Raw genomic sequence first — 18,180 nt, 5'->3', positions numbered from 1 at the left:
GTCCACGGGGCGGTCGAAATCGTTGCGGTACTGGGGAAGTCGGGACAGGGCATCTGCCAGGGCATTGTCCTTTCCGGAGACATGCTTGAGAGTGAAGCGGAATTTGGCGAAAAACTGGGCCCACAGAATTTGTTTGGCGTTGAGCTTCCTAGCCCCTTTGAGGGCCTCCAAATTTTTGTGATCGGTACACACTTCGAACGGAAACTCGGCCCCCTCCAAGAAATGCCTCCAGATGGTGAGGGCATGTTTCACTGCTGCCGCCTCCTTCTCCCAAATAGCCCAATTGATTTCTGACTGGGAGAACTTTTTGGAGAAGTAGGCGCAGGGTCGCAGTTTCCCTTCCCCGTCCCTTTGCAGTAGGGCCCCTCCCATGGCCACGTCGGAGGCGTCTACCTGAACCACAAAAGGCTTAGTGCAATCCGGGTGGGCCAAAACCGGCTCCGACGAAAAAAGCACTTTAAGCTCGTCAAACGCCTGTTGACAGGGGAGAGACCACTGCAAACGGGCCGAGGGAAGAGCGGCGCTCGCTCCCTTCCCCTTGGTACGCAAGAGGGAAGTGAGGGGAAGGGCCACCTGCGCGAAATTGGGGATGAAGTTGCGGTAGAAATTGGCGAACCCCAAAAACTGTTGTAGGTGGCGGCGTGTGGTGGGGGGTTCCCAATCCCGCACGGCTTGAACCTTTTCGGGGTCCATTTCCAAGCCTTGGTGGGAAATGACATAACCCAGGAAGGTGATGGAGGGTTGGTGAAATTCGCATTTGGACACTTTGGCATACAGCTTGTGTTCACGCAAGCGTTGGAGGACCTCGCGAACCAACTTAACGTGTTCCTCCATGGTTTCCGAATAAATGAGAATGTCATCCAGAAATACCACCACCCCCCGAAACAACAAATCATGTAAAACTTCATTGATTAATTGCATAAAAACACTCGGGGCCCCAGAAAGTCCGAAAGGCATAACAAGGTACTCAAACATTCCAAAACAGCTGGAAAAGGCCGTTTTGGGCTCGTCCCCCTCCTTGATGCGGATGCGGTGGTAGGCTTCCACCAAATCCAGTTTAGTGAAGATTCGGCCCTCTTTCAGTTGCGCAAGAAGGTCTGGAATGAGAGGGAGGGGGTAAGCGTTAGACTGGGTGACTGCGTTCAGTCTGCGAAAGTCTATGCACAGTCTTAAGTCCCCCGTCTTTTTCTTAACGAAGAACGCGGGGGCGGAGTACGGGGCTTTGGAGGGGCGGATGAAGCCCCTCGCTAGGTTGGTGTCCAGATAGTCCCGCAGCACCGCTTTTTCGTTGGGACTCATGGGGTAGACCTTCCCCTTGGACAACTTGCCTTCCCCCACAATTTCAATGGCACAGTCTGTGTCCCGGTGTGGGGGCAACTCGTCACATTCCCTCACATCGAACACATCCGCGAAACGGGAATACTCCGCGGGCAGGCGGGGCGGAGGGGTGAGTTGGGGTAGGGATCCCACCAAAGCGGCGGCCGGGGTACAAAGTACTCGGTCCTGGTCGTGAGCCCTGCAAGGGTCCTCCGGGAACGTGAGGGTTCGCTTGACCCAGTCGATCGAGGGATTATGCCCCTGCAGCCAATTCATTCCCAAGACTACGGGTGCAACTATGGGGGCAATAGTAAAATATAAGCGTTCCCAATGTTCCCCCACAGCCATAATCACCGCAGCGGTACGGTGAGTAACAGGTCCCCTCTTAAAGTCGCTACCGTCCATCTGGGAAAAGCGGAGGGGACCAGGGAGCAGTTTGCGTCGGACGCCTAACTTTTTGGCGGCTTCCTCGCTAATCAAGGTGCGGGCGCACCCGGAATCTACCAAGGCGGGAAATTCTAAAACCGGACCCCCCTTTGGCAGCGAGAGGTGTGCCCGAATATAAACATTGTCCTCTTGGGCGCTTACCATCGGTGGAGCTCCTTGCACAACAACGGGAGCGGTCTGCTGAGGAGCCCCCTTTACAGCAGACCGACGGCGTTTTTTGCCGGCATCTCCCACTCTTCCTCCTCACTGGATGAAGGAGACGTGGTAGTTGTAATCCGTGACTCGGCCGAGTCAAAGGCTGCATTTGTAATCCGGGGTCCCGATGGACCAGTGGAGGTGGAGGCTTCCTCCTGGGCGCTCGCGTGCAGCGCGGTGGGTGCGCTCCGGCGTCCAGGAGCGCCGCTGCGGCGTCGAGGTTGGTCCTCCGCCGGGGGTTTCCCCGGTTCGGCCGGGGTTGGGCGAGGGGTAGCTGGGCGTCCGGAACGGGACGGGCACTGCGAGGCGAAATGGCCCTTGCCACCGCACACCAAGCACACCCCGGTTTCAAAGCGCTTGCGGCGTTCGGCCGTGGAGGGGCCCCCCGGGGTTCGGGAATCCTTGATACCGCCGGGCCGGTCCCCTTTCGGCTTCGAGTCGCGACCGGTGCGCTGTCTGGACAGGGTCAGGAGCTGCTTCCGATTTTCGATGTCGGCGGCGTGGCGCACCCAGCCCTCGACGTCCGGGGGGTTGCCTTGCATGAAGGCCCAATGTTGCAGGTCCGGGTTTAGTCCCTCCCTGAAGCACTGCACCCGGGTAGCCTCGCTCCAGTCCAGAATTCTGCTCGACAGAGACTGGAATTCACTCGCATACTGCGCCACCGACTTAGTCCCTTGGCGCAGTTGCATCAGAGTGGCCTTAGCCCGCTCCCCCAGGTTCGGGTCCTCGAATCTGTTGCGGAGAGCGACCATAAATTCATCCAGATTCCGCAGCACAGGGGAGCGGAGTTCATACTGTAACACCATCCACGCGGCCGCTTCTCCTTGGAGAAGGGAGGCCACATACTGGACCTGGGACTCTTCCGAGGTGAAGGTCCGGGCCTGTTCCCTCATAAAAATATCCACTTGGACCATAAAGAAGGTTAACTGATCCCCCGACCCATCGTACGTGATTTTCAGGTCACGGCGGGCCGGAGCGCTGGGAGGAGCGGGAGGAGTCGCCGGCGTTCCATCCGGAGGGTTGCCGGGGGGAGGCTGTACCTTCAGCGCGTCCATGGCGGCTGCCATCTCACCCATCACGGCTTGCATGGCATCCATCCGCTCCAGCATAGCTTGGCGTTCCTCCTGCCAAAGCCTCCGTTCCTCGTCCATCAGGACCTCTTTACGCGCGGGGTCGTCCACGAGCCCCGTACCGGACAATCCCAAACGGCGATGCTTCGCCTCGGTCCGGGAAAGCGACCAACCCTTCGGAGAGTCCAGCCAGGAGTTAAAGGTGTTCTTGGGCTTCGTGCCCAAGCCCGGTCCCGGGTGTGGGGGGCCGGGTACCTTCCGCCTGGCATCCTCCTCCTTTGGGTCCGGTTTCTCCGGAACCTCAGGTTTCCCCGGTGAAGCCGGGGGAGAAGAGGGATCCTCGTCGCCTTGCATTACTGTCCCTTAAGGTACAGACGCAGAGCGAAAAGGCAGAGACTTGCAACTTAATGTGAGAGTTCCCAACTCCCTGGGCTAACTTCGCTAAATCACTGCTCAGGCTTGAATGCAGAAACAATAGATTTATTGAAGGCTTCAGACAGATGAGACAGACACGGATGCAAAGTTGCAAGTGAATTGGCATAGCCGGGTTACAAAATATATCTATTCCAGGGCACTAGGTTCACACTGATGTTATGGAAAGTTACAAGATAGATTGGTGCAATACAAAACATCAAACGGGTCCCAGCAAGGCTGAGGGAGTGCTCACAGGAAGCACGGTAGGGGAGGGCACCTGGGAAAGACAGCAGAGGCGCCGGGTTGCGGGGAGGTGTGAACCGCTTTTACGAGTTCAAAGAGATAGGCAAGGATCAAAGTGGGGAAGGGGAGTAAAGAATACCAGACCCTCACAGTTGCCAACTCCAGTTTGTGAAATACCTGGAGATTTTTGGGGCAGAGCCTGAGAAGGGTGGGGTTTGGGGAGGGGAGGGGCTTCAATGCCATAGAGTCCAATTGCCAAAGCAGCCATTTTCTCCAGGTGATCTGATCTCTATTGACTGGAGATCAGTTGTAATAGCAGGAGTACCGGGAGGTGGTAACCCTACAGCCAAAGCTCATTAAACCCGCCATAAGGTTCAGAATCAACTGAGATGCATAGTCAGAATGTTACAAATCAAGGCCCAAATTGTGCCATTTTTTGATAAATGCTCCAAAGGGAATTATTGTTGTCATTTGGGATCAGCTGTACACCTTCAAAACTGAAAATTATCCTGGTGCCTGGTTGTCTGGCTTCAGTTTCCCTGTCAGCGGACTTTGAGAAAGGCAGTGAAGGAGGGAGTGACTCAGCAGATATTTGTGTGACAGGGACCTTGTCCAACCAGAACAGTTTGCCAATGTTTCCACCAAACGGGATGGCTTGGTCAGTGTTTCTTTTCATGGCATTGGCACTTGTTGCACCATTGGTGGGGTTGGAAGACTTTTTGGTTCTTTATAAGAAAGGATTTTGCATGCACAAGCTATTTTATTTACTCAGACTAAGTAGCTGTGGGAAAACTCTATTTGTACCTGCTCCAGGCAGGGAGCACCACATGGATAGGGGATAGAGGATAAAAACAGAAGCAATTGTTTCTTTCTCTTATATGCAGTTTGTAGATGGAAGGGAGAAAGTTGTAAAGATTAGCCATGAGACTCACTGTCCCAGGATGTGGTGATGGCTGCCAACTTGGAAGGCTTTAAGAGGGAAATGGACATGTTCATGGAGGAGAGGGCTATTCATGGCTACTAATCAAAATGGATACCAGTCATGATGCATACCTATTCTCTCCGGGATCAGAGGAGCATGCCTATTGTATTAGGTGCTGTGGAACACAGGCAGGACAATGCTGCTGCAGTCATCTTGTTTGTGGGCTTCCTAGAGGCACCTGGTTGGCCACTGTGTGAACAGACTGCTGGACTTGATGGACCTTGGTCTGATCCAGCATGACCTTTCTTATGTTCATATGTCAGTATTCATGTGTAGGCAAAGGTAAGGTCTTGTCATCATACCAGTGATAACCATTGAGCTAGTGAACTTCTTGTAGCTAGTCAAGCAGACTAGAGAGGAAGAGAGTTACTCTCATTCTGTCCATAAAATGGCAATTATTCACTGAGGGAGATGAAAGCCAGGGCAGCATAATAGCAGAGAAAGAGCTATAAGGTGGTTGGTTCAAATTCCAGCCCCTACATTTGCAGGTGACTATAGGCGAGTAGGGTTGTGCAAACAAAATTCGGTAAATTTCAGGTTCGGGTATATTGGGCCTGATTTTTTTCAGTAATCCTGAAATAAGCCAAATACCCATACCGGTAAATTTCGGTATTTTGCTTATTTGGGGGTTTACTGAAAAATGTGGGCCCATTACAGTTTATGGGGATTTTTTGAAGCTCCTGGGGGACATTTTTGGAGGTAGAGTCCCCAAATTTGCAGCGTGGCTGCAAGGGATTCCCCTTCGATGTTCATCAAAGTTTGGTGAACTTTGGGACGGCGGTCCAATTTTATGGGCCCACAAAGGGGTTGCCCCCATCCTGCAGGCATTTGCGGGGTGATCAGTTTTCAGGTTCAAAAGTTCAGGGTTGCCAAGGACATTGATCATCTGTGAGGGTGAAGGAATCTTCTTCAGAAAGCCGATGAGCAGCTGACGGAAACTAACGTTCTCTGGACTGGGTGAGCCCCATCTTTTAAAGTGCAGATCAGCTCACTGCTGTCAGTTGGTCAGACCAAGTTGGCTCAGATTACAAGGCCCCTACCTTATATGAGCCCCAACTATGGGGCCCTAACAAAACCAGTCCCCCCCCCCAAAAAAAAAAAAAGGGAAGAAAGCACAGAGCCGTGCCTCTGAGCAAAGGCAAATAGATGAACCCTATCCGGCTTTTTCGGGAATCACCTATTTGGCTTCGGCTTTATTCCTAGGTTTTGGTATCCAGTAAACCCAAATCCCAAAAATTACTGAAAAGAGCTAATTTTGGGTTTATTTTCAGTTTGGTTTTATTGATATGCACAACCTTATAGGCAAGCCCTACTCTTTCTCAGCGTCAGGGCCACGAACACACAAAGCAGCTGTATACAGAGCCAAGGTAAAGGTAGTTCCCTGTGCAAGCACTGGATCATTACTGACCCATGGGGTCACGTCACATCCTGACATTTACTAGGCAGAATTTGTTTACAGGGTGGTTTGCCATTGCCTTCCCCAGTCATCTACAGCGCCAAACAACTGGCCTAATCAAAGATGGCATCGTCTAGGCTGACCGTCAGCAGTTTCCAGGGTCTCAAATCGCCAGAGCAACTGCTGTACCAATGAGCCAAGGGTATTGCAACGTGCTCACCCGTTCTCTGTAAAGGTAAATTGAGTGCTCCATTGTGATTCTGACTGGTGCCCTGTGGAAAGAGGGTTGTTAACCTTTCGGTCCCTGCTCGCTTTTCTTAATTTAACTGGGCTTTCTGCAATGTTATTACCATCTGCAAAGGAGGGGGGGAAATGCAGCTTTTAAAAGGATGTGTCTCCCCACCCCTTTGGAACTGCTTACAATAGTGCAGGAAGCCTGGTTTTAATTAGGAAAAATGAGCAGGCCCAGATAGAAGTTGCATGGGCCATTTACTCTTCATAGCCTGACAGCGATCTGTGATCTTCGTCACGTTTCTTTTGGCCCTGTAAAGTAGGTGGGCCTACTTTACAGGGCTGCTATAAAGCTGTGAAAATATATGTTAAGTGCTTTGCAGTGCAGTCCTAAGGAGAGTTACTCCAGTCTAATCCATTAATTTAAAGGGGCTTAGACCGGAGGAACTGCATAGAATTTTGGTGTTGGTCACTGAAAGTGCTATGGAAATGTTATGGATGATCATTATATAATAATACTATGCTTGTGTTCATAGGGGTGGGACTGTGGCTCAGTGGTTGAACATCTCCTTGGCATGCAGAAGGCCCAAGTTTCAATCTCCAGTTAAAGAATCAGTCAGTAGGTGATGTGAAAAACCTCTGCCCTGGAGAGCTGCTACCAGTCTGAGTAGATAGTACCAACCTCATTTCAGAAAGGATGTAGACAGAATGGAGCGGGTGCAAAGAAGGGTGACGAGAATGATCAGGGGCCTGGAGACCAAGCTCGAGGAGGAAAGGCTGAGGGACTTGAGAATGTTCACTCTGGAGAAGAGGATATTGAGGGGGGACATAATGGCTCTCCTGAAGTATTTGAAGGGCTGTCACTTAAAGGAAGGCAGGGAGCTGTTGCTGTTGGCAGCAGAGGATAGGACTCACCATGTGTGTGTGTGTGTTAAGTGCCGTCAAGTCACTTCCAACTCATGGCAACCCTATGAATGAAAGTCCTCCAAAATGTCCTATCTTTGACAGCTTGCTCAGATCTTGCAAATTGAAGGCTGTGGCTTCCTTTATTGAATCAATCCATCTCTTGTTGGGTCTTCCTCTTTTCCTGCTGCCCTCAACTTTTCCTAGCATGACTGTCTTTTCCAGTGACCCTTGTCATCTCATGACGTGACCAAAATACGATAGCCTCAGTTTAGTCATTTTAGCTTCTAGGGTCAGTTCAGGCTTGATTTGATTTATAACCCACTGATTTGTTTTTTTGGCAGTCCAGGACTCACAATAGTGGGTTTAAATTACAGGCAGAAAGGTACCATCCGGATATTAGGAAAACATTTTTTTACAGTGAGAGTAGTTCAGTTGTGGGATTGGCTGTCTAGGGAGGCAGTGAGCCCCCCATCATTGGCAGTCTTCAAGCAGCGGCTGGACAAATACATGCCAGAAATTCTCTAGGTTGATCCTATATTGAGCGAGGGGTTGGACTAGATGGCCTGTATGTCTCCTTCCAACTCTATGATTCTATGATGGACCAATGATCTGATTCTATATAAGGCAGCTTCATGTGTGCCTACTCTACCAACATAGTTAATATTCTCCGAAGGGAGGAAGATATTGTTTTTCATGGAAAGGTATCCTCACAAATAGGAATTGACCCTCTAAATAGGCAGCTGGAAACATGAAAACTACTGAAAGAGAAAAGATCCCGGTTTTGCTAATCTGCAGAAGTGTGGTACTTATGCTTTGTTTTGAGAATAAGCATCCAAGCAGCCTTTGACTGAATCCTGAATGGTACCCAGCACCTGATGTGAGCTAGTGGTGCTTAATGACCCAGGGGTAGCGCATGCCGCACTAGCGAAATGTGTAAGCGGAAAACGGTTATGAATTTGCACAGCTCACCAACCTTTTAGAATTCCATTCTTTGACAGGGGCAACAAACTCACAGAGAGAAACATGATGCAATACATACTCGGACTTCCTGAAAGCTATTGATGAAAAAGCTGCCCAAGAGAGGTCTTGAGAAAATTGTGCGTGGGATAAGAGGGCAGGTCATCTGACGAGTTAATAATTTGCTACCCAATAGGAAGGAGAACACAGAAATAAATGGATAGTCATCACAATGGAGAAATTAAAAAGGGGGTTACATATATTCATGGATGAGAAACCTAACGAAGACCAGTCCGTTCCATTTCATGCAGCGGCCAACCACCTGCCATGGAGGGCCAACAGAGAGAACATAGAGGCCAAGGCCTTCTCTTTATGCTGTTTCCTAGCACAAATGTTCCAAGAAAGTTCTCTCTCACACACAGTATTGTGTGCAGTTCTGGAGGCCTCACTTCAAAAAAGATGTGGACAGAATCAAGCGGGTGCAGAGGAGAGTGACGAGGATGATCAGGGGCCTGGAGACCAAGCCCTACGAAGAAAGGCTGAGGGGGTTGGGAATGTTCTGGAGAAGAGGAAGCTGAGGGGGGACATGATTGCTCTCTTTAAGTATTTGAAGGTCTGTCACTTAGAGGAAGGCAGGGAGCTGTTCCTGTTGGCAGCAGAGGATAGGACTCGCAATAATGGGTTTAAATAGCGAGGGGAAAGGTACTGGCAGGATACTATGAATTTTTTTTTTTACAGTAAGAGTTGTTGGACAGTGGAATCAGCTCCCTAGGGAGGTGGTGAGTAGGGCTGTTGATTCGGTTTGGTCCAAACTGAAAAACAGACGAATTTCCCCTGATTCGGTGGTTTTTAGTTCGGGACGAATTGAACTCAAAAATGGAGGGCAACCGGGGGGGCCGAATTCAGCGAGTTCGGGAGTTCACGAATAAATCCGGCAAATTCGGCCCTCAGTAAGCAGCATTCTCTTCCCCAGGCCAATCGGTGGCCAAGCTGGGTCTTCTTCTGGCCAATCAGTCAGGATTGAGTACTGGAGGAATCAGCTGATGAGCGGCCGGGCCGGGCCGGGGAGAGAGAGAGAGAGAGGGAAATCTTCATGTGTGTGTGTGTGGGGGGGTGCTTGTGCACATTCGCTCCTTTCTGTGGCTGCAGGGGGCGTATTTTTTGGGGTACAGACACAAAACTTTCAGCAGAGATTCAGACAAGACTTCTTAAGAGACCACCCAAGTTTTGTAAACATTGAGTCAGGGGGTCCCGAGATATGGGCTCCCCCTTTTTTTCTTTCCATGGCTGCAGGGGGCGCATTTTTGGGGGTACAGACCCCAAACTTTCAGTGGAGCTTCAGATGAGCCTTCTTAAGATACCCCCCAAGTTTTGTAAACATTGGGTCAGGGGGTCTCGAGATATGGGCTCCACCCCTTTTCCCTCCCCCCTTTTCCATTTCCGTGGCTGCAGGGGTGCTTTTTTGGGGATACAGCCCCCAAACTTTCAGCATAACTTCAGACAATCCTTCTTAAGATACCACCCAAGTTTTGTAAAGATGGGTTCAGTGGGGGCAGAAATATTGGCTCCCCCCTTTTCTCTTTCCGTGGCTGCAGGGGGCGCATTTTTGGGTGTGCAGATCCCAAACTTTGAGCAGAGCTTCAGACAAGCCTTCTTAAGAGACCACCCAAGTTTTGTAAACATTGGGTCAGGGGGTCCCGAGATATGGGCTTTCCCCTTTCCCCTTTTCCCTATTGGGATGAATGGATCAGTATGCATCTCCAGAGCAAAACGTCCCGTGCCTAAATGGAATCATCTTGGATTACCCAGTCCTCCCCAGCCCCTCCTGATGGAACAGAAGACAGCCACAGTAAGACCCCTTTGGGGGCTTTAATCTATAATTTTTCTCCTGTGTGTGTGTGTGGGGGGAAGCAGAGTCTGTGTGTGTGTGGGGAGGGAGCAGTTTCTGTGGGTGGGGGGGGAAGCCAAAGGGGGCTTTTGCCAGTTCTGCCTGGGGTGTGTGTTCCCCCTCGAGTCTCTCTCTCCCTGGTTTGAGGGGGGGTTTCAGTTGTGTGTCTTCAGGTTTTCCCTCATTCATAAGAGCGGATAGGTCTATTTGGATGCTTGCTCAAAACTTGTTTTCAAATGGTGACTTAAAGAATGCATTTGGAGTCCCATGCAAAAGGGGAAATTCCACCCCTGCTCATTATGCATAGCTAGCTGCCTCTGTCTCTTTCCATGGTTTGCAAACTCCCAGGTGTCAAGTGTTGCTTTGCACTGTTGCAAAGGTGTTGCATTGCGTGCTTGTGTTGCTTTGCAGTTGTATTGCTTTGCAAATTTTTTCACACCTGCCCCGCCCTTGCTCTCAGCTGTTTGTCGGGGCTGGGAGCTTTGTGTGTGGGCGGCAAGCTCTGCTCGGAGATACACATTAAGGGTGGGGGGACCCCTTTCGGGGCCCATATCTCAGCCCACCCTGACCCAATCTTTACAAAACTTGGGGGGTCTTTCAAGAAGCGTCCTTTGAAGCTCCTCTGAAAGTTTGGGACCTTTACCCCCCAAAATGCCCCCCCAGAGTCGTGGAAAGGCGCGGTTGTGTTTTTAATGGCTTTATTCGGCCGAATTTTTTTTCTGAACTTTGAATTCCCGCCGAATTGCACGGACCCGAAGCGGGGGAGTTCGGACTTTGGCATATCCCGAATCTAAACGGGCCGAATTCAGCCGAATCCGAACTATACCGAATTTTTTTAAATTCAACAGCCCTAGTGGTGAGCTCCCCCTCACTGGCAGTCTTTAAGCAGAGGATGGACAAGCACTTGTCAGGGATGCTCTAGGCTGAGCCTGCATTAAGCAGGGTGTTGGACTAGATGGCCTCTATGTCCCCTTCCAACTCTATGATTCTATGATTCCTGTGACATACTTTTTGTGTGTTTCCCAGAAATTGCTAATTGGCCCTAGTTGGATGCAGGATACTAGCCTAGATGGACACTTAGCCTAATCCAGTAAGACACTTCTTGTATTCTTAGGTTCAAATTACCAAAGGGGTGTGATGCGAAAGGCTTTAAGTATTTGCTAATGGTCAGTACAATCATCACTCACTTGGCTAGAAGATTTATTTCTAGGGAGAGCACATAAGAGGCATACTTTTTTCCGCTAGTGAAATAATGTTGTGCTTTTTCTCTCTCGCAGTGATGTAAATCATTGGCCTCCGGTATTAACCCAGTTCTTTAGAAGGAGGAAAAAGACCTTTTTAAAGATTTCTTGTATGAAAATCAGCCCGCAGATGGTATTAATATATGCAGGGATAGCTAGCCAAGAATAACAAATGAGGAAATGCAGCAAATAAAAAAGAGATGTTTCATATATATATATATATATATATATATAGACAGAAAGGGATGAAGCTATTCCGCAGAGACGTTGATTAATGTTGGCTGAAGTTGGGAGATGAACGCATGGCGGGGGTGTCACATGACACATCTCTACAGAAAGTTTTTGTCCTTCTAAGAAAACGGGGCATCCCACACTGATACAAGAAGAAGAATTAGTTTTCTGAATGGATCAGAACTTTGAACACAAATCTATGTGGCTAACAAGAGCTGCTTCCATACAAAAAAAGATGTAAGAATCTTGGGGATAGGATCTCATTTGGAGGACGGTTTACCATGCCAGAGTTACACCCTTCTAAGGCCATTGACTGCTGTGGGCATAGAAGGGTGTAAATATGTTCAGGATTGCAATATTGATCATGTTTGGAGGGCTGTAGAAAGAGTGTGTTTCCTCTGGCCTTTATAGACAATGAGAGGGAAGGTGCAATGGTATAGCCCGATCTTGACAGATCTCATAAGAACATAAGAAAGGCCATGCTGGATCAAACCAAGGTCCATCAAATCCAGCAATCTGTTCACACAGTGGCCAACCAGGTGCCTCTAGGAAGCCCACAAATAAGACAACTGCAGCAGCATTGTCCTGCCTATGTTCCAAAGCACCTAATATAATAAGCATGCTCTTCTGATCCTGGAGAGAATAGGTATGCACCATGACTAGTATCCATTTTACTAGTAGCTGTGAATAGCTCTCTCCTCCATGAACATGTCCATTCCCCTCTTAAAGACTTCCAAGTTGGCAGCCATCACCACATCCTGGGGCAGGGAGTTCCACAATTTAACTATGCATTGTGTAAAGAAAGACTTCCTTTTATCTGTTTTGAATCTCTCACCCTCCAGCTTCAGCAGATGACCCCACATTCGGGTATTATGAGAGAGGGAGAAAAGCTTCTCCCTGTCCACTCTCTCCATACCATACATAATTTTATAGACTTCTGTCATATCTCCCCTTAACCACCTTCTTTCCAAGCTAAACAGCCCAAAGCGTTTTAACCGCTCCTCACAGGGCTGTTGCTCCAGCCCCCTGATCATTTTGGTTGCTCTTTTCTGCCCCTTCTCAAGCTTTGCAATAGCTTTTTTTAGGTGTGGTGACCAGAAATTATGTGGGAGTTCAAATAAGGACATTGGTTTGGCATGCCACTATCCAAAAGAGAAGGCACCTCAAGTGGCTGTGGAGAGCCCTTCATGTTTAACTCAATCATTTAAAAAATGTAAAATCACAGCAGTTCTTGATCACATGCATTACATAGACTGCTGAGTGATGATTCAGATTTTGTTCGTGAAAAATAGACTTTAAGTGGTTTTCTCTATCGGGCTCTGGAATCCAAGTGAGAAAGCTCATGGCTACTGGGTAAATGCTGAAAGTTCTTGGAATTTCTCTAAACACGGCGTGCATTTGGAAGTAAAAAACTGCCTTCTGGAGCACTTTCCCATCTGATCACTGACTGCGCAATCTCATTCGAGTGCTTCGTCAAGATGGAAATAATTTTATTTCTGGCACAATCCTTAACTAGAAATGATTCCTGATTTCTCCTCTCTGCTGCTTGATCGCAAAATTGCACCGGTTCTTAGCTGTCTTGTGCATATGGACAGGCAGATATTAATTTTCAAATCAGTTGAAAAATCCTGTTTTGACTCTGCTGGGGGGAATCGAGCCGGTGGCGCTTTATCTTCACACCATTTTCTGTTGTCTCACACTGAATTTTTCCCGGAGGATGTATGCCTTTTCAAACGTTATTTGTGAGCCAATAAATCAGCATGCTATGTTGTGCTTATTAATATAAAAGCTGTGCACATAGTGTATAGATTGTATATCATACAACAGGGGTATATAGGGTTGCAAGGTCCCTCAAATTGGTGGGAGACTTCCCATGGCAGCTATCTTCCCTCAATGCCACTTGGTGGGCCAGTGGGGGGGGGGAAGGGGGGAAATCACCATCGTCAGCAATGCCGTGACATCATTTCTGGTGCAACCCAGAATTTTAACCATAGAGTTTTGGGTGAATGCTACAGCATCACCCCTGCGCGATGATGTCACTTCCGGGTAATACCGAAGAGCCCCTGCTTGGCATGGTATATCTCCTACTGGTTGCCAGCCTCAGATTAGCAAACCTAGGTGTATACAGTAACAACAGATCGATTAAAACAAGAGCAAACTGCATAGAACTGGACCTAATGATAAAATATATCAATTAATGCAAAAAAAGAAGCAATATAAGAAATATTTGCTAATTCCTAATCCAAGGAAGGAAGATAATCCTTCCAAGTAAGCATGTTTGCTATCTGCCCAAGTTAAGACAAAGTCTGTTCTTATTTTTATTTATTTGTTTGTTTTATTTTTATTTATTTATTTAATACCCTGCACCCACTTCCCCCATGAGACTTGGAGCAACTTAAAAAAGGTAAGGTAAAGGTCCCCTGTGCAGGCACCAGGTCATTCCTGACCCATGGGGTGACATCACATCTCGACGCTTCCCAGGCAGACTATGTTTACGGGGTGGTTTGCCATGGCCTTCCCCAGTCGTCATCCCTTTACCCCCAGCAAGATGGGTACTCATTTTACCGACCTCAGAAGGCTGAGTCAACCTTGAGCCAGCTACCTGAAACCGACTTCCATCGGGATCGAACTCAGGTCGTGAGCAGAGCTTGGACTGCAGTGCTGCAGCTTACCACTCTGCACCACGGGGCTCCATGGAGCAACTTAAAGGTAACGGTCCCCTGTGCAAGCACCAGGTCATTCCTGACCCATGGGGTGACATCACATCCCGATGTTTACTAGGCAGACTTTTTTACGGGATGATTTGCCAGTGCCTTCCCCAGTCATCTTCCCTTTACCCCCAGCAAGCTGGAGCAACTTACAAGGTGTAAAAATACAACGAATACAAATACAGCTGACTTATGGTGATGCTGCAGTAGGGTTCCCAGGTCCCTCTTCAAAGCCGACGGAAGGTTTTTGGGGTGGAGCCTGAGGAGGGCAGGGTTTAGGGAGGGGAGGGGCTTCAATGCCATAGAGTCCAATTGCCAAAGTGGCCATTTTCTCCAGGGGAACTGATCTCTATCGGCTGAAGATAGAAGATCTCTATCGGCTGAAGATCTCATAGCAGGAGATCTCCAGCTAGTACCTGGAGGTTGGCAGCACTAGTTAGAAGGACAGTCTGTCCCAGGACGGAGAACTTCTTAGTGAGCTGGGAGCAGGTCTGAATTTTTCTGATCTTAGCAATCAAGGACAACCTTTGGCCTCTGGTTTTAAAGAGGGATGGATGGAAAATTTTACCCTCTGGGATCGACAGGTGGAACTTTTCCCCCCTATTAGCGGCCCCACGACTTCAAACCATCTGGCAAGGACATTGTGATTGCATATGAAAAAGAAGGTTGCTCATACCCAGCACATCAAAATGCTGTATTGCAATCCCTGGGGGGGAGACTGCACATTTTTTTTCCTTGTGTTTGAATCCTCTCACTTAAATAAGGTCAGGTCACCACACTGATGGGGTTTGTGAAGCGGCTTCCCTGTGGATCACGGCGGGATGCTTCACAGGGAGGGGAACATAAAACTCACCCCCCTCCCCACACACACATACACTTGACCTTCTTTGGCTTCAGATAAAGTTTAGCACAGGCTGAAGCACACGGGGATGACATGCTAGGGGCTCAAGTTACACCTTCCCTGACCGAGTCAGAAGTTTATTGAAATCGTTTGACGGCCTGATAGGATCTCAGTAAAAAGGCCTGCTTCATTTCTAACAGAGGGTTCAAAAGCATTCCCGCAGCGTTCCAAAGTTTTTGAACGGCAGAGATGCTCGTCCCTGCCGCGTTCTGCGGTGGTCCAGAAAGACAGATTTTTCCAGCCTAGGGTTGCTAACCTCCAGGTACAAGCTGGAGATCTCCTGCTATTACAACTGATCTCCAGTCAATAGTGATCAGTGCCCCTGGAGAAACCTCCTCAGGCTCCACCCCAAAAACCTCCCGCCGGCAGTGAAGAGGGACCTGGCAACCCTACCTTCAGCTGGCCTGCTTCCGGGCAATTGACAAGCCTAAGGCTGGGAGTCAGAAGGTGGAACATTATTAGGGTTGCCAACTCCTGGTGGTGGCTGATAGAGATCAGTTCCCCTAGAGGAAATGACTGCTTTGGCAATTGAACTCTATGGCACTGAAGTCCCACTTGAATCAGGAGGATCAGCCATGGTTAGTACTTGGATAGGGGACCACCAAAGAAGACCAGGGTTACTATGCAGAAGAAGACGAAGACAAAGAAGAAGACGAAGAAGAAGAATTGGTTGTATATGTCGATTTCTCTACCTTTTAAGGAGAATCAAACCAGCTTACAACCACCTTCCCTTCCCCTCCCCACAACAGACACCCTGTGAGGCTGAGAGAGAGCTCTAAGAGAACTGTGACTAGCCCAAGGTCACCCAGCTGGCCTTATGTGTAGGAGTGAGGAAACCAATCCAGTTTAGAGTCCGCCGCTCATGTGGAGGAGTGGGGAATCAAACCCGTTTCTCCAGATTAGAGTCCACCTCTCCAAACCGCCGCTCTTAACCATGCTGGCAATGGCAAACCACCTCTGCTCATCTCTTGCCTTGAAAACCCCATGGAGGGTTGCCATAAATCAATTGCGACTTGACAGCATTTTATCATCATCATAATCTCTGCTTATGGTTGCACTGTTTATTCCTAACATCAAAGTGGGAGTCGGGGAGGGGGGGTTTCTGTAAAGATCCACAACGCAGCCCCCGTATTTTAGGTTACTAAGCCCCGGCACATATCTAGATCTGGCTTCTGAATGTCATTATGCTTTATATGTGAAGCCCCACACCTGGATCTGCGAGCCTTTGACAATGATTGAAAAAGTGCCAAGGATACTCTTGTTCTTTCGAGCGGTTCTGCCTGTGATGTCCCCGCCTGTGTTTGAAGGGACGGACATAATGCAGTGGTAAGAACGAATCCAATAGAACTCTGGCCAGGGAGGGGCTCTCGCTTGAATTAAAGGGAATATCACAGCCAAGAACCGCTTGCTAAAGAGTCATTGTGGATTATTAACCAAATAATAAATCTCCATTATACAGATGGCTTTAATAAGACAGCGTGATGGAGCCATTACGGCCTAACACGGCAGGCTTCACACTGCTCTTGGTGACTTTGTGTTCCCTTTGCTCACGGCTTTGATTTCGAGTGACTCGAAAGCGTAAGGCAGAGGAAAGCTGCGCGAGTGGAGACCGAGGATATTATTTGACTGTGTTGTTCCCTAAGTAGATATTTGGCACTGGGAACTGTCTTAGCCTGCAAATGGGTCGTGATGGGAAGGAAATGGTCACAGAATGTTCAAGGCTTTGTAGGATTTTTGGAGTGGCGATTTACGGGTACAACTCCAAGGAAACACTTCTCACACCTCCAGTGCTCCAAGCCAGGGGTCTCCTACATGGCGTCCCCAGACTATAAGAACAGAAACAAACAAACAAATACTGTCCATGCCATTCCTTCAGCAGTGTCCTTGGACACCATACCATCTCCCTTTCGGAATAATTTCAACCCCAGAAAGCAGAGGAGAAAATGATGTCACTCCCAAGATGATGATGATGATGAAGAAGAGTTGGTTTTTATATGCCTACTTTCTCTACCACTTAAGGAAGAATCAAACCAGCTTACAATCACCTTCCCTTCCCCTCCCTACAACAGACACCCTGTGAGGTAGGTGGGGCTGAGAGAGTGTGACTAGCCCAAGGTCACCCTGCAGGCTTCGTGTGTAGGAGTGGGGAAACAAATCCAGTTCACCAGATTAGCCTCCACGCTCATGTGGAGAAGTGGGGAATCAAACCCGGTTCTCCAGATCAGAGTCCACTGCTCCAAACCACTGCTCTTAACCACGACACCATGCTGGTGTAAGATGTCATTAATGCCAGAGGGAGCCCTCCCCCCATATTGATTGGTGGCTCACAGACATGGGTTATGTGAAAGGGCTGTTCAGGTAGCTCTTCTGAAACCTCTTCTGAGGAACTTGGGTCTGGCCTACAGATTCATCACAGCGAATGGGTAATGATTCGGCAGAGCCCTGAGCATGCAGATTGGTTGATGGCACAGAGGAAGAGCTCCTAACATGGAAGCAAAAGGTCTCAGGTTCAATTCTGGCATCCCATGTAAACCTCAGGTAGTCAATAGAAATCGGCCAAGAAATCAGAAGGAGACTGAGACTGGGAGGGGCAGCCATGAAGGAGCTAGAAAAGTTTCTTAAGGGTAAGGATGTGTCACTGGCAATCAAGTTAATTCACGCCATCGTATTCCCTATTACTGTGTATGGGTGTGAAAGCTGGACAATGAGGAAAGCTGAGAGGAAGAAAGTAGATTCCTTTCAAATGTGGTGTTGGAGGAGAGTGTTACGGATACCCTGGACTGCCAAAAAAAACAAATTAGTGGGTTATGGATCAAATCAAGCCTGAACTGACCCTACAAACTAAAATCACCAAACTGAAGCTATCATACTTTGGTCACATTATGAGAAGACAAGAGTCACTAGAAAAGACAGTCATGCTAGGAAAAGTGGAAGGCAGCAGGAAAAGAGGAAGACCCAACAAGAGATGGATTGACTCTATAAAGGAAGCCACAGCCCTCAATTTGCAAGACCTGAGCAAGGCTGTTAAGGATAGGATGTTTTGGAGGACATTG

Source organism: Euleptes europaea, chromosome 8 (genome assembly GCF_029931775.1).
Source record: "Euleptes europaea isolate rEulEur1 chromosome 8, rEulEur1.hap1, whole genome shotgun sequence".
Taxonomy (NCBI): Eukaryota; Metazoa; Chordata; class Lepidosauria; order Squamata; family Sphaerodactylidae; genus Euleptes; species Euleptes europaea.
Note: the sequence above shows the minus strand (reverse complement) of the source record.